Below are 16,877 nucleotides of genomic sequence, written 5' to 3' on the forward strand. Positions count from 1 at the left end.
TAATAATAATAATAATAATAATAATAATAATAATAATAATTTATTATTTATACTCCGCCCATCTGGCTTTCCCCAGCCACTCTGGGCTGCTTTCGACAATATTAAAATACAATAGTCTATTAAACATTTTTACGTTCTTCTCTGTAGAACTACTAAGCTCCATATTCCTTGTACGGGTTTGTTACCTGAAATTAAAAAGCAATTAAAAGAAAAATTAAAAGAAAAAAACACAGAGCCTTTCCAGCCAGCTCCGATTTCTAGATGAGATTCAACCGCATACTAGCAAATTTGGGGTGCTCAATCCACATTCTGGCTCAACAAACAGACTCCCCCCAAATATTTTTTTGTGGCGAGGTAAGCGACAAGGGACGCAGGTGGTGCTGTGGGTTAAACCACAGAGCCTAGGACTCACCGATCAGAAGGTTGGCGGTTCAAATCCCCGCGACAGGGTGAGCTCCCGTTGCTCGGTCCCTGCTCCTGCCAACCTAGCAGTTCGAAAGTACATCAAAGTGCAAGTAGATAAATAGGTACCACTCCAGCGGGAAGGTAAACAGCGTTTCCGTGTACTGCTCTGGTTCGCCAGAAGCAGCTTAGTAATGCTGGCCACATGACCTGGAAGCTGTACGCCGGCTCCTTTGGCCAATAAAGCGAGATGAGCGTCGCAACCCCACAGTCGGTCACGACTGGACCTAATGGTCAGGGGTCCTTTTACCTTTACCTTTAAGCAACAAGGACCCCTTCATAGATCACTGCCTTGCCGTGGTGAAGGGGCTTGAATAACTCCGAGAAGCTATGAACTATGCCAAGTAGGGCACCCAAGATGGACAGGTCATAGTGGAGAGTTTTGACCAAACATGATCCACCTGGAGGAGGAACCGGCAAGCCACTCCAGTATCCCTGCCATGAAAACTCCATGGACAAAGATAACAGGCATATAAAAGTTATGACGCTGGAAGATGAGCCCCTCAGGTCAGAAGGCGTCCAACATGCTACTGAGGAAGAGCGGAGGACAAGTACAAGTAGATTCAGAGCTGATGACGCGGCTGATCCTGAAGCTGGGAATCCAATTCTTTGGCCACCTCACGAGAAGACTCCCTGGAAAAGACCCTGATGTTGGGAAAGATGGAGGGCACAAGGAGAAGGGGACGACAGAGGACGAGATGGTTGGATAGTGTTCTTGAAGCTACCAGCATGAGTTGGACCAAACAGTGGGAGGCAGTGGAAGACAGGAGTGCCTGGCGTGCTCTGGTCCATGGGTCACAAAGAGTCGGACACGAATAAACAACAACAACAAGTGACACCAGAAAGTGTGGGACGATGCTTGCTTGACTCAGCTTTGTCTAACCTCCCTGCAAACAGATCAGAATAAATAGGTCACCTGGAATTTAACCGATACTCCCCTGTTGGGCAGAGGTTTATGCAGGCTGCTGTTGCCAGTTCCCAAAATCTGGGCTCCTTTTGGGTCCTTTTCTGCAGCTAATCCATTTCCCTCCAGCCCTAGTCCCCTTGCCCCTATATTCCTAGGCCACAGAGGGCTGCTCAAAACTAAGTGCCCTAAAAATAGGCCCTAGACTTCCCATTCTGTCAGCTGCTGTTCCGGAAGGTTCTCACGGGAACCCGCCAAGAGTGTGTGCTTAGCGAGATGCCTTGAGAGACTGACTCCCTCCAACCAGTTGCCCTCCGCCAGCTTTGGCTGTGATCCCAAGCAGCCAAAAGCAGGCTGGCGAATGCTACTCTAACCACTGGGCCGCACTCCGCTTCTCCTCCCTCCTTTCACTTTTCAGGATGCGAAAGAAGCCCTCGGGCATTTATCCGCAAGCTGTCAGTGTCTTGTTTCCGCGCTCAGCGATGTTTACTTGGCTAAAAGCTGTCAGGAGGAAGTAAAAATTGGAAATCGATGCTCACTTCTCCGCAATGCACTTTAATACAGGAGGGGGCCAGCCTCATCCGGCTGGGCACATTAGGGACGCAGCGGCAGGACAGAGGAAACAGGGAAGGGACAACAAGGCAAGTCGTGTGTCATCTTCTCCCTGTAATTCCAAACAAGGCCAGTTCAAGTCATTTTGCTCCCTGAAGCAAAGGGCAAGTTGGCATTCCAGTTTCATGTACAGAAGCTGATTTGACCAGAAACTGAATCTTATTTGGGCACCAATATCAGAGCCATGATCACTGCAGATGGTGACAGCAGCCACGAAATTAAAAGATGCCTGCTTCTTGGGAGAAAAGCAATGACAAACCTAGGCAGCATCTTAAAAAGCAGAGACATCACCTTGCCAACAAAGGTCCGTATAGTTCAAGCTATGGTTTTCCCAGTAGTGATGTATGGAAGTGAGAGCTGGACCATCAAGAAGGCTGATCGCCGAAGAATGGATGCTTTTGAATTATGGTGCTGGAGGAGACTCTTGAGAGTCCCATGGACTGCAAGAAGATCAAACCTCTCCATTCTGAAGGAAATCAGCCCTGAGTGCTCACGGGAAGGACAGATCCTGAAGCTGACGCTCCAAGACTTTGGCCACCTCATGAGAAGAGAATGTTGTTGGGAAAGATGGAGGGCACAAGGAGAAGGGGACGACAGAGGACGAGATGGCTGGATAGTGTTCTTGAAGTTACCAGCATGAGTTTGACCAAACTGCGGGAGGCAGTGGAAGACAAGAGGGCCTGGCATGCTCTGGTCCAGGGGGTCACGAAGAGTCGGACACAACTATACAACAACCAGAGCTGTGCCATCTTCCAATGCCTCACCGCTTGTCCCCGGCACCTGCGGAGACTGCCTTACTCTCATAACCTCCAAGTGTCCCGATTTCCCAGGGACAGTCCCGCAATTACAGAAGCCAATGCCAATTTCTGATTTGACCCCAGAATGTCCCGCTTTTCCTTTTTTTGCTCCCCTCCATGTCTTGGAGAACAAGTAGTGCGTCTGTGCATAGGTGTAAAAAAAAACACGGGAGTCCTGTTTATCCTGAAAACGAAACACTTGTGGCAAATGAAGGAAATGGTGCGGATTGCGTACGAATTTTGTAATTTTGAAGGAAAATGTCCCCAATCCACGTTAAATGATTGCATTGCAATGTTTCAGCAGCCAGCCATTTCTTAGGAAACGTGTGGTCTGTTTATTATTGTCAATACAGTGGTGCCCCGCAAGACGGATGCCTCGCAAGACGGAAAACTTGCTAGATGAAAGAGTTTTCCGTTTTGGAGGTGCTTCGCAAAACGAATTTCCTATGGGCTTGCTTTGCAAGACGACAATGTCTTGTGAGTTCCTGCTGGTTTTTTCCCTCCCCCCCCTTTTTCTAAGCCGCTAAGCTGTTTATCAGCTGATCCGATCAGCAGATAAGCCGCTAAAAGCTGCTAAAAGCCGCTAATAGCGCTAATCCGCTAATCCTTCAATGGGCTTGCTTCGCAAGATGAAAAAACCGCTAGCCGAAGAGAATCACAGAACGGATTCTTTTCATCTTGCGAGGCACCTCTGTAGAGCCTTATACTGCAATCCTAAGCAATTTTACTCAGAAGTAAGTCCCACTAGGTTCAATAAGATTTTACTCGCTGGTATGGTCCTGATCATTCCCTCAGTTTCTTCTTCTTCTTCTTCTTCTTCTTCTTCTTCTTCTTCTTCTTCCTCCTCCTCCTCCTCCTCCTCCTCCCCACCTTTTTCATATCAGGGACTCAAGGCAGCTTACCCTTAAAATTTTATTTTGTTCCATTTATCTGTTGACGGTCTTGTACACTTTCCCTTCCTTCAAACATTTTTTTCTTTACAACGACCCTGTGAGGGAGGCTTGGCAGAGAGAGTTGCAATTGGTGACTGATGTAGATGTGTCATAGCTGTAACGTTTCCCTTTTTTAAAGGGAAATTCCCTTATTCCGAATAATAATAATAATAATTTTTATTTATACCCCGCCCTCCCCAGCCAAGGCCGGGCTCAGGGTGGCTAACAAGCAATAATAAAAACAAGTTGAATGAATACAACTTAAAAACAAGATTAAAATACAACAGTTAAAATATTGAAACAGTACAATATTAAAATGCAGCCTCATCACAGGAGGAGAAAGGAAAAAGAAAAAAGGAATAGGATTCCTCGCAAGAAAAGAGAAAAGTTGACAGCTACGGGATGTGAGCATTTGACATCTATGTGTGCAGGAGATGAAAAGGCGGGAGAAGCTTCCGGATGCAGAGATGTCACACCCTGTCTTCCTCTGATGAAAATAGGGTCATTCTGTTCTCCATCAGGAAACTTTGGGGGTCAAACTCTCTTGTCCCTGTTAGGGAAAAATCTAGGTGTGAGGCTGCTCAGTCACCCAGCTCGTTGGGCAGAGCCCGTGGGTCCCTGTGGAATAAAGGGAGGAGTCCAGCCAACCGGAGCAAACAGCTGTAGACCAAAGTTTATTGCGCAATAGGTTCAAAGAGCAAATTTGAACCCCGAGGATGGGGTGACAAAGACTTTTAAAACTTTCCCACCACATCCCAGAATACAGTTCGAAGGGGAGGGGTTAACCTTGGCAAATATGTCCAGACAAGTCCTTGGTACAAGATTAGCATAAGCAGACATGGCAGGGCAAGACTCGGGTATAAGATGAGCATAGGCAAATACAGTGGTGCCCCGCAAGACGAATGCCTCACAAGACGGAAAACTCGCTAGACGAAAGAGTTTTCCGTTTTGGAGGTGCTTCGCAAAACGAATCTCCTATGGGCTTGCTTCGCAAGACGAAAATGTCTTGCGAGTTCCTGCTGGTTCCCCCCCCCTTTTTCTAAGCCGCTAAGCCGCTTATCAGCTGATCCGATCAGCAGATAAGCCTCTAAAAGCCTCTAAAAGCCTCTAAAAGCCTCTAAAAGCCGCTAATAGCACTAATCCGCTAATCCTTCAATGGGCTTGCTTCGCAAGACGAAAAAAACCGCTAGAAGAAGAGAATCACAGAACGGATTCTTTTCGTCTTGCGAGGCACCACTGTATGTCTTAAGTACCCACCACCCAAAAGTACAATAGAAGTTCCTTTGCATGTCTGGAGCCTGAGGCGAGTCAGGTGATGAGATTTGGCTTCCTTTGGCTAACAATGTGCCCAGCAATTGTCACCTCTGAGAACTTCCTGGAGTCCTTTTGCCAGGGGAAAATAGCTTTGGAATGGGGGGAACTGGGAAAGGAGATGATTTTATATTATTTTTAAAGCTAGGTAACTTCCCTGAGCTGTCAAGTTGGAAGGATATATTCAGGCATAATATTTGTAATATTTAACTTTAAAGATGTGCCCCCCCCCGTAATTTCCGTAACATCCCAAACCAGCTGTTTTACTACAAAGGAATTTCAGAAATAGACTGGAAAGAGAAGCTGCTGAATTGCAACTCATTACCAAACTTAAAACCATGGAGAGACCTGGTCTGAACAGAGACATTGGATTCTTATCTCATTATACATGACTAAGCCATTTCTCACCTTCTCACCCCTTGCCTTTTCCTGTAAGACCTATTGCAGTCGTTAAGAGTCGTCAACAGGCTCATCTCACCTATCTACCAATCTCCCATTCCCACCACCCTTCTGAGTAACACCCCTCCCCACCTTCTCACTATATAGAAGGATCTGGCAACTTCTGTTTCAGTGTATCTGAAGAAGTGTGCATGCACACGAAAGCTCATACCAAGAACTAACTTAGTTGGTCTTTAAGGTGCTACTGGAAGGAATTTTTTTATCCCAAACCAGGACTTTGCCACCGATCTCTTCTCCCCGCTTCCCTCATCCTCCTCTCTCCCTTCCCGCTCCCTGGGCTTCTGACGCAGACCTGGTCTGCCTGCTCATCCTCATGTATAAACTAAATAAAAATACCTTTTTATTTGATTAAAAGAAGCAGAGACGGCCTGGCCAGAAACCAGGATATTATAAGTATCAGAAACAGCCCTGTGCCCTTTCTTTTACGTGGAGATAATCTGCAAAACCAAACAGAACGAAAGGAAATGATCCTGCGGTCCTCAGCAGTTTTACTCAGAAGCAAGCCTTAGCTTGCGAGAAAATGTGGCATATTTTCAGTCCTAAGGACACATAGCTGCTCCCCCTCGCATAGGGTTGCCAACTCTTTTCCTTGTCGCTGCTCCTCTGCCTTTAATAGCAGTTGGCTTCACAAAGATATCCTTTGATGGAAATGCTTTTCTTCGTTCTGTGCAAAGCTGCTACTTCTTTCTTAATTTATTTATTCATTGACAGTTATTCAGAGATATACAAAAATGAATGCCCATTACAAAGAATATTTTTATAATACACTGATATAAAACAGCTACTTAATGTTTTTAAAAAAACGAAGGCAGAAAAGAGAAAAGGAAAAGGAAGACCAAAGGAGAGACAAAGCAAAAGAGGAAAGAGGGGGAAAAAGAAAGAGGGAAGGACTTCCAGCTCTTTGTCCTGCAGCTAAATATAGTATTCAGGCCATAAGATCCAGCCATTCTGTCTTCTATAAACCAGTATTTTTCCACCTTCAACTTCATTTTCTCCTTCTAACAAAAAGTCCACAAGAAATTTCCAATCCTTAATAAATGTCAGTACAGTGGTGCCCCGCAAGACGAATGCCTCGCAAGACGGAAAACACGCTAGACAAAAGAGTTTTCCGTTTTGGAGGTGCTTCGCAAAACGAATCTCCTATGGGCTTGCTTCGCAAGACGACAATGTCTTGCGAGTTCCTGCTGGTTTTTTTTCCTCCCCCCCTTTTTCTAAGCCACTAAGCCGCTTATCAGCTGATCCGATCAGCAGATAAGACGCTAAAAGCCACTAATAGCGCTAATCCGCTAATCCGTCAATGGGCTTGCTTCGCAAGACGAAAAAACTGCTAGACAAAGAGAATCACAGAACGGATTCTTTTCGTCTTGCGAGGCACCACTGTAATACTTTTTCTCTAATTAAACACCTCAACCTTGCCATCTCAGCCAAGTCCCTTAGTTTTATATTCTATGAAAAGCTTCCACTGTTCATATACTATCAGAACCAGCTGCTGCTAAAGACATTTCCCACATATTAATTTAAAAAAATAAATAAAAGTTGTGGCCTTCCCTTTGACACCCCCACCCAAAACCGCCTTGGTTGCCCCTTCAGTATTGAGAAGCCCAACAGAAATCAACAGGACTTATTTCCAAATTCTAGGATCAAAGTCAGGGTCATAGCAAAGATGCCATTCTTGTGTTCTAGTTGGTCCCTGAAACTTTTTCATTAAATCACAGAATTTCAGAGCTGGAAGGCACCCAAAGGTTGTCATCCAAAGGAGTTTTGAAACTTGTGTCCATCTGTCAATATCAATGCAGTGCCTATTTGAAATCTTCAGGGGCTAGACAACATTTTGGAACATGAAAGCTGCCCAAAGCACCTTCCGCCTGGCAACCAATCAGGGGTAATTTCACACCCTCCTCCCAAAATTTTATTTCCTCTGCTACACAAAACAAAAGATTGCTTGCCAATCAAGGGGGGGGGGCACATCTTCTTCTTTCTCTAATTCAGGCATAGACAAACTTGGCCCTCCAGATGTTTTGGGATTACAACTCCCATCATCCCTAGCTAACAGGACCAGTGGTCAGGGATGATGGGAGCTGTAGTCCCAAAAACATCTGGAGGGCTGAGTTTGCCTATGCCTGCTCTAATCAATCTTCAGAAACCTTTCAGGCCATAAGTTAAAGGTAAAGGGACCCCTGACCATTAGGTCCAGTCGTGACTGACTCTGGGGTTGCAGCGCTCATCTCGCTTTACTGGCCGAGGGAGCCAGTGTACAGCTTCTGGGTCATGTGGCCAGCATGACCAAGCCGCTTCTGGCAAACCAGAGCAGCGCACGGAAACGCTGTTTACCTTCCCGCCAGAGTGGTACCTATTTATCTATTTGCACTTTGACGTGCTTTCGAACTGCTAGGTTGGCAGGAGCAGGGACCGATCAACGGGAGCTCACCCCGTCGCGGGGATTCGAACCGCCGACCTTCCGATCGGCAATCCCTAGGCTCTGCGGTTTAACCCACAACGCCACCCGCTTTCAGGCCATAGAGAAGATCAAATCTCTCTTTACGACCTGTGAAATGAAGTTGCTGCAGCTCAAGGCATAGGAACAGCTGGCTTCAAGAAAGTTGGCAACCCCACACCGAAACGGCCTTTCTAAAGAAACCCAGCTGGTCTAGAGCAGACTTTCCCAGACTTGAGTCTCCAACTGTTTTTGAACTACATTTCCCATCATCCCTGACTGCTGGTCCTGCTAACTAAAGATGATGGGAGTTGTAGTCCAAAAACAGTTAAGAGACGCAAGTTTGGGAAACACTGGTCTGCAGCAAAGAACTAACATGAGAACAGAAGGAGGGGGTGCTGAATCAGGCCAAGGGCAGCATTCAGTGAAAAAAAGACAGCCACGGAACCAAGAAATTACACAGAACAAAAGAAAATCTCGTGAAAATCCCTGAAACGAGAAGTAATCGACTATCGAATAACAAAAAAATAAACTAGAATTAAACAGAAACCTAACGAGATGCCGGCTACAAAACTCGTTTCACTGAACTAATCAGTTACCTCAGAAGGAAATGAAGAAATTGTAAGATTTTAAGTGATATCAAACAAGCTCAAGAGCCGGGCTGAAAATGCTTCCTCGAGTTTACAAAAAAGGTATGAAAACCTCAATGACAAGTTTTAAACATAGCCCTATTTGAGAGAATCAAGCAGTAGTATTAAGAATTGAGGTTTTAACGTTTCAAACAAACCCAAAACAGGGCAGAAACTCAAATTTTTTTAAAACATCACCTTATTTAAGCAGTAAGGTAAAGGTAAAGGGAGCCCTGACCGTTAGGTCCAGTCGTGGCCGACTCTGGGGTTGCGGCACTCATCTCGCTTTACTGGCCGAGGGAGCCGGCGTACAGCTTCCAGGTCATGTGGCCAGCACAACTAAGCCACTTCTGGCGAACCAGAGCAGCGCACGGAAATGCCGTTTACTTTCCCACCGGAGCGGTACCTAATTATCTACTTGCACTGGTGTGCTTTCGAACTGCTAGGTTGGCAGGAGCAGGGACCGAGCAACGGGAGTTCACCCCGTCGCGGGGATTCGAACCGCTGACCTTCTGATTGGCAAGTCCTAGGCTCTGTGGTTTAACCCACAGTGCCACAAGCAGTAGTAATAAGTAATTGAGGTTTCAAAGGCAGGATTCAAACACAAGACCCTCTCCCCTCCAGTGACTGGTATTCAGGAGTATTGCTGCCTCTGACTGTTGGGATCAGAGCATCGTTCTTGTGGCTCATAGCCACTGCTAGCTTTCTTCTCTATGAATTTATCTAATTCTCTTTTAAAGCCATCCTAATTAGTGTCCCTCGCTCCTTCCTGGGGCAGAGAGTTCCACAGTTTAACTCTGCACTGAGCGAAGAAGAACTTTCTTTTATTTGTCCTGTTAACGGAGAAATCTGAGGGCTCCCTTGGACAAAGAAACAAGGACACCAGCCAGGAATACCAGAGCAAAACAGCAGCCAGTAGGCTTGGTCTTGATTGAAGACTGTCGCGACAGGACTCCCACCTGCCACCAGTTGGAACAAGATGGAAGCCCCAAACAAAAGAGCCCCCAAACTTTTATTAGCTGCTCATCCCCATGTTACACCCCCCAAACTACTGTGTATCTGAAGAAGTGTGCATGCACACGAAAGCTCATACCAAGAACTAACTTAATTGGTCTTTAAGGTGCTACTGGAAGGAATTTTTTATTTTGACTATGGCAGACCAACATGGCTACCTATCTGTAACTGCCCCCAAACTACATCACTCATACATCACGGTTACATCATGAAAGGGGAGGTCTGGTGGCCGTAATCTGAGCATCCTGGACCCTGCCCCATAGTTCTCCTTGCCGTCCACCAAACACCCATCAAGTGAAGCAAAAGAGATTTTACATTTCCCTGTTTCCCAGCCAAGTTAATCACACCCTTTTGTCTTCATCTGGGTTTGTTATTTCTGGAATGGCTACCTGTCTGGCCCTCAGGTATCAGGATGCCAGGGATTATCACTCAGGCAGAGGGGCTGCTGAGCAGCTGAGCTCACATGTCTATATGAATTTCTGAAGTTTTCCCAGTGAGCCAGTACATAGATGCATTTATCAGTGAATTCTTACATTTGGTATCGTGCAGCAAAGGCCCTTTGAATAGATAGGAAGAAACTGTGATGAAGTGTTTTGTGGGGACAAATCACAAAAGTCCCAAAAGCGATTGTGCTGGTTTTGGTAGTGGGCTACATGTGCATGATATCTGCTGGAGGGGCAACCCCCCCAACCTATACATACATTCCTGCAACAGTCCCGAACCATCCAACATTTAGCCTCCATGCATTCCAGTGTCATTATTCCAGTTGCCTCCTCTCTAAACTACAGGATCCCAGACCAGCAAACGAGAAAGCAGAAGGGACAGAGTCCCGGGACCCTGTTGCTGGAAGGAGAACCCCAGAGAACCCAAACCGCCTCTCTGTTTACCAGGATGAAAAGCAGGCAGGCTTACCTGTTAAGGTGAGCGATTGCTTCCTGGTTCCTCTGCCATCCAGCCGCAGCCCAGCGCATCTGGCAGTCCTCTCTGCTGATGCTCTGGAGTTAAAAGACGCCTTGTCAAGCCGGGAGGAGTGGGTGATTCAAGAGCGGGGAGGGAGAGGAGACAGCTGCTGGGAGGAAAGGCATGGGGGCGAAGAAGCATCGTTGCAGGAAGGTGGGCTGCTCCTCTCGACTTCTCTTCCTCTCTGGGGACCGTGGGATGTGCTCCATGCCCTCCCCAGGGCTTGACTGCGCACCGTGCCCCTTGGAAGTGAGGAGTGGGGGCCTCATCCAGAGACGCACACGCAATCCAGGCCTCGTCCAGCAACTTTGAGGCAGCAGCAGTGGAAGGGGGGGGGGGGATGAGTGGCGTCCAGGGGAAACCTTATTGCTCTGTTGTGTTTACCATTGCTGGAGATGCAGGCTAGGGATGTTTGCTTTGCAAAGGGCAGGGGGAGAAAATAAAAAAGAAAGAAAGAAAGCAGGGGAAATGATGACAAAACATTTGGCACTCTTCAAAGTCCTATGGAAATAGCAACGACGTTTTTTATTTTTATTTTTTGCAGTGTTTCCCTAAGAGCGGTGCACAAAAACGATGTAAATCATGGGTAGGGAAACCAGGGCCCGGGGGCCGGATCCAGCCCAATCGCCTTCTCAATCCGGCCCGCGGATGGTCCAGGAATCAGCGTGTTTTTACACAAGTAGAATGTGTCCTTTTATTTAAAATGCATCTCTGGGTTATTTGTGGGGCATAGGAATTCCTTCATTTATTATTATTTTTCAAAATATTGTCCAGCCCCTCACAAGGTGTGAGGGACAGTGGACCGGCCCCCTGCTGGAAAAGTTTGCTGACCCCTGATTTAAATGATACAATGGCAGAATTTTGGATTTTATTTTCCCTTCTTCTTTTTTAGCTGCAAACAACAATTCAAAGAGAAAATGGTTTTATTAAAGCCACTCGCCATCTTATCTTTGTCTTAGAAGAGGTACATCTGTAAGATCATCAAAAGGGTTGTGTGATTATTGCAAGTTACACCGATTTAATGTACTTATATTTTCCACCTTCCTCCAAAGCTGGGGTTCAAGGCGGCTTACGATATTTAAAAACATCGTTATAAAATACAGAGCAATAAAAACAAACTAGTTAAAAGCAGTAATTAGAACACATCAGAAGAGATTCAAAACCAGCAATTAAAATTGAAGTTTTCCCCCAACAGTTGCCCAGTGATGAGTGTTATCTGATTGTGTATAACTGTAAGGTAAAGGTAAAGGGACCCCTGACCATTAGGTCCAGTCGTGACCGACTCTGGGGTTGCGGCGCTCATCTCGCTTTATTGGCTGAGGGAGCCGGCATACAGCTTCCGGGTCATGTGGCCAGCATGACTAAGCCACTTCTGGCAAACCAGAGCAGCGCACGGAAATGCTGTTCACCTTCCTGCTGGAGTGGTACCTATTTATCTACTTGCACTTTGACATGCTTTTGAACTGCTAGGTGGGCAGGAGCAGGGACCGAGCAATGGGAGCTCTCCCCGTCGCGGGGATTCGAACCGCCAACCTTCTGATCGGCAAGTTCTAGGCTCTGTGGTTTAACCCACAGTGCCACCCACGTCCCGTATATAACTGTACTGGGCCATTAAAGGGTGCCCAGCTATAATGAGCATGAAAGGACAGCACTTTTTAATTGGGCACTGTGCTCTCAAAATTAGGATCGTTAGCATGGATGGCAGCCTAGGAGGCTGGGCGATACAGGCAAAATTCAGGTAAGGAAGGTCTGGCTATGTTTAAATTAGAGTATGGTTTAAATTTTTTGGCAATGCTATCCAGGACCTAAGCCTTAGCTTTCGAAGTTGGCTAAGGGGTTGGCTAAGGGGTTCAAATTAAGCACCGGGCATGGTATTATATCTGGGCGACTTAAAAATAATAATAATTTAACTTTTAAATCAGAACTCATCCCTTTCTTAGTAACTAGGCTATTCCTGCTGCTCAACTGCAGCGGTGGCAAATGAAAAACCAATCTTGCATTAAATCCTAACCCCTCCCATATACTCCGACTGTGTCTATTTTTCATCAGAGATGGCCAGGATTTTCTGGCAATAACATCCAGAGGAGCCAGCTGTGTTGCCCATTCGTTGAAAGACTCTTGTGACACCTAATCAGGAAGTTTGATTCTGTTCGCTCAGGCTTGAACCTAGACGATGGTTTGCTTTTCCACTACAAGTGTCAATTAATGTAGCAAAGTTAGGATGATTAGGCTTTCACCAATTCCAGCCCTTGTTAATATTTACTGTGCTTTTATTTTATTAATTAAGTTGAACACTGAACAGTCACACAGACCAGTAATTTGGACCCACTGTTTATGGGTTGTTTTTTTCATACCCACAACTTGTATATTGTATTACACTTGCTGAGGGTAGCAATCCACACATCTGTTGGCATGGAGCTCTAGTTCATAAAAGTTTAAACCATAATGAATTTGCTATTCTCTACTACATGCATCCCCAACCTGTAGCCCTCCAGATGTTTTCAGAAATATACAATTAAGCATCACGTGTTGTTGTTGTTGTTTAGTCGTTTAGTCATGTCCGACTCTTCGTGACCCCCTGGACCAGAGCATCCCAGGCACTCCTGTCTTCCACTGCCCCCCGCAGTTTGGTCAAACTCATGCTGGTATCTTCGAGAACACTGTCCCACCATCTCCTCCTCTGTCGTCCCCTTCTCCTTGTGCCCTCCATCTTTCCCAGCATCAGGGTCTTTTCCAGGGAGTCTTCTCTTCTCATGAGGTGGCCAAAGTATTGGAGCCTCAGCTTCACGATCTGTCCTTCCAGTGAGCACTCAGGGCTGATTTCCTTCAGAATGGAGAGGTTTGATCTTCTTGCAGTCCATGGGACTCTCAAGAGTCTCCTCCAGCACCAGAATTCAAAAGCATCAGTTCTTCGGCGATCAGCCTTCTTTATGGTCCAGATCTAATATTTCATGTTTTTACAAAAGACGAGATGAGTAGGTACATTTTAGGGCTTTATGCCATTAGACCACCATTTGAATCAATGTCCTTATTCTAGAACTGCCAACTTTAATATCTCATAGTGCTGGATGCTCTGAAGTAAGAGAGAAACTTGTAACAGAGGCTCATGACAAAATACCGGATGTTTCGCGCCATTTGTGATCTTGTAATGAAAATACACCAGATGAGGATCCCAAGCACTGTATTGGAGCCCTAACGAATGTTCCTTAGCTTATTCAAGTATTTCCAAGCTGCTGGGAGACCAGACATTTCCTCGTTCGATACATATTTCTTCGTTCCCATGCAGTTGTTGTTGTTGTTGTTTAGTCGTTTAGTTGTGTCCAACTCTTTGTTGACCCCCTGGACCAGAGCACGCCAGGCACTCCTGTCTTCCACTGCCTCCCGCAGTTTGGTCAAACTCATGCTGGTAGCTTTGAGAACACTGTCCCACCATCTCGTCCTCTGTCGTCCCCTTCTCCTTGTGCCCTCCATCTTTCCCAACATCTTTTCCAGGGAGTCTTCTCTTCTCATGAGGCGGCCAAAGTCTTGGAGCCTCAGCTTCAGGATCTGTCCTTCCAGTGAGCACTCAGGGCTGATTTCCTTAAGAATGGATGGATTTGATCTTCTTGCAGTCCATGGGACTCTCAAGAGTCTCCTCCAGCACCATAATTCAAAAGCATCCATTCTTCGGCGATCAGCCTTCTTTATGGTCCAGCTCTCACTTCCATACATCACTACTGGGAAAACCATAGCTTTAACTATATGGGCCTTTGTTGGCAAGGTGATGTCTCAGCTTTTTAAGATGTTGTCTAGGTTTGTCACTGCTTTTCTCCCAGGAAGCAGGCGTCTTTTAATTTCGTGGCTGCTGTCACCATCTGCAGTGATCATGGAACATTTCTTCCCCTTCTATTTCCCGTATACAGTGGTACCTCAGGTTAAGTACTTAATTCGTTCTGGAGGTCCGTTCTTAACCTGAAGCACCACTTTAGCTAATGGGGCCTCCTGCTGCCGCCGCGCCGCCAGAGCACGATTTCTGTTCTCATCCTGAAGCAAAGTTCTTAACCCGAGGTAATATTTCTGGGTTAGCGGAGTCTGTAACCTGAAGCATATGTAACCCGAGGTACATATTGTACATACTGTATTCTGCCCAGTGTAGTTGTTGAACATCAGAAGAAGAAGAAGAAGAAGAAGAAGAAGAAGAAGAAGAAGAAGAGGAGGAGGAGTAGTTTGGATTTGCTATCCCGCCTTTCACTCCCTTTAAGGAGTCTCAAAGCGGCTCACAGTCTCCTTTCCGTTCCTCCCCCACAACAAACACTCTGTGAGGTGAGTGGGGCTGAGAGACTTCAAAGAAGTGTGACTGGCCCAAGGTCACCCAGCAGCTGCATGTGGAGGAGCGGGGAAGCGAACCCGGTTCCCCAGATTACGAGACTACTGCTCTTAACCACTACACCACACTGGCTTAAAGGCCTTTTGTCTTCAGGATTTAGCTGGCTCATGAGCATATTGATGTTATCTGTGTTTTGGCAGAAGTATATCCTGCTCCCTGGTGTGAAGATCCCTCTGGCGGCGCCCCCCCCCCCACTTTCCCAGAGTTGCCGGACTTTTTTTAGGGAAGACGGCACTGCCGGGGCTGGAGGAGGCTGGCAGCGGCTGGAGGGCAGCTCCTCCGGCGGGGAAGAGGCAGAGGCTGGACATGGCGGCTCCCAGCTCAGCTGGCTGCTTCGTGCCATGGTGGCTACGGCAGGTGGAGGCTCCAGACATGGCGCTGCTTTGGCACGGCATGGCGGAGGCAGGCGAGGGCGGCAAGCTGATACCGGGAGGCGCCGTGTCCAGCCTCTGCCTCTTCCCTGGCGCCCTTCAGAACTTCGCGCCCTGGCACCCTGCGCCACTAGCCTCTATGGGTAAGATGGCCCTGTGTTTTGGCCTACAACTCCCATGATCCCTAGCTACCAGAGGGCTGTCTGAAAGGCACATCCCAGGCCCTTTATCTGTCTAGGAACTGCTGCGGATTAATAAATGGCAACCAACGATGAAAAGGAGTTGGCCCTTGAAAGGGTTTACTGAATGGAGAAACCTCCCTCTCTCGCTTTCATAGAATCATAGAATCATAGAATCATAGAGTTGGAAGAGACCACAAGGGCCATCAAGTCCAATCCCCTGCCAAGCAGGAAACACCATCAGACCACTCCTGACATATGGTTGTCAAGCCTCTGCTTAAAGACCTCCAAAGTAGGAGACTCCACCACACTCCTTGGCAGCAAATTCCACTGTCAAACAGCTCTTACTGTCAGGAAGTTCTTCCTAATGTTTACGTGGAATCTTCTTTCTTGTAGTTTGGCTCCATTGCTCCGTGTCCGCTTCTCTGGAGCAGCAGAAAACAACCTTTCTCCCTCCTCTATGTGACATCCTTTTATATATTTGAACATGGCTATCATATCACCCCTTAACCTCCTCTTCTCCAGGCTAAACATGCCCAGCTCCCTTAGCCGTTCCTCATAAGGCATCGTTTCCAGGCCTTTGACCATTTTGGTTGCCCTCCTCTGGACACGTTCCAGTTTGTCAGTGTCCTTCTTGAACTGTGGTGCCCAGAACTGGACACAGTACTCCAGGTGAGGTCTGACCAGAGCAGAATACAGTGGCACTATTACTTCCCTTGCTCTAGATGCTATACTCCTATTGATGAGGCCCAGAATTGCAGTATAGCATCTGGGTCTCCAGGGCCGGCAGTGTCGCTATCTGCCAGCGAAGCTTCAGCACTGCTGCCGAGAGATAAAAACCAAGACCCACAGAGCCAGTTCTTGTCAGTGAGATCTAGGCTGCAGTTGGATGCAAGAAACAGAAAAGCCCTGAGAAGGGTGGAGTCACCACCCAGAGAGCTTTACTCTAAAGTAATAATGCTGGGCTCTGCACTGGGGCTAGAGTAGCAGTGTGCCTTATACCAGGATGGATCAAGCCTACAAAGTCAGAGTAATGGTTCATGAACAGAACATGTATGCAAGCCAGCAGCAGATTTCAGGGAATTGAGTAGCCTGTGTCAGATAGCAGGAGCTGCAGGACCCTGGAGAGCTCCCAGGGATCACAGATGTTACTCTATAGCAGGCATAGGCAACCTTGGCCCTCCATATGTTTTGGGACTACAATTCCCATGATCCCTAGCTAACAGGACCAGTGGTCAGGGATGATGGGAATTGTAGTCCAAAACATCTGGAGGGCCAAAGGTTGGGGATGCCTGCTCTACTATGTCAATGGGATGTATAGGGTGTTGGGGGGGACACACACAAGTCGTGCTTCTTTTGGGGTAACTTCGCCCACCCCGGAACAAAAGATCTTCCGAGGATTCTTTGCAACAATCGGAACAAGTTTCTTAATCATCTTCCAATGTAT

The 16,877-nt window shown here is 46.9% G+C and overlaps 1 protein-coding gene and 1 long non-coding RNA gene across 2 annotated transcripts in view; both read right to left on the reverse strand.

Moving 5' to 3' along the window:
• Positions 1-10,725, reverse strand: part of LOC310712640 (glucagon receptor-like) — a 49,023-nt gene extending 38,298 nt beyond the window's left edge. Inside the window, exon 1 of the mRNA XM_083515909.1 lies at positions 10,467-10,725. The gene's annotated coding sequence lies outside the window, so the exon portion shown is untranslated. The remainder of the gene's footprint in view (positions 1-10,466) is intronic.
• LOC310712747 overlaps positions 1-16,877 on the reverse strand; it is a 410,683-nt gene that overhangs the window by 149,127 nt on the left and 244,679 nt on the right. The window lies entirely within an intron of this gene.

The sequence above is a fragment of the Podarcis liolepis genome (assembly GCF_965112155.1).
Source record: "Podarcis liolepis genome assembly, chromosome: 7".
NCBI lineage: Eukaryota > Metazoa > Chordata > Lepidosauria > Squamata > Lacertidae > Podarcis > Podarcis liolepis.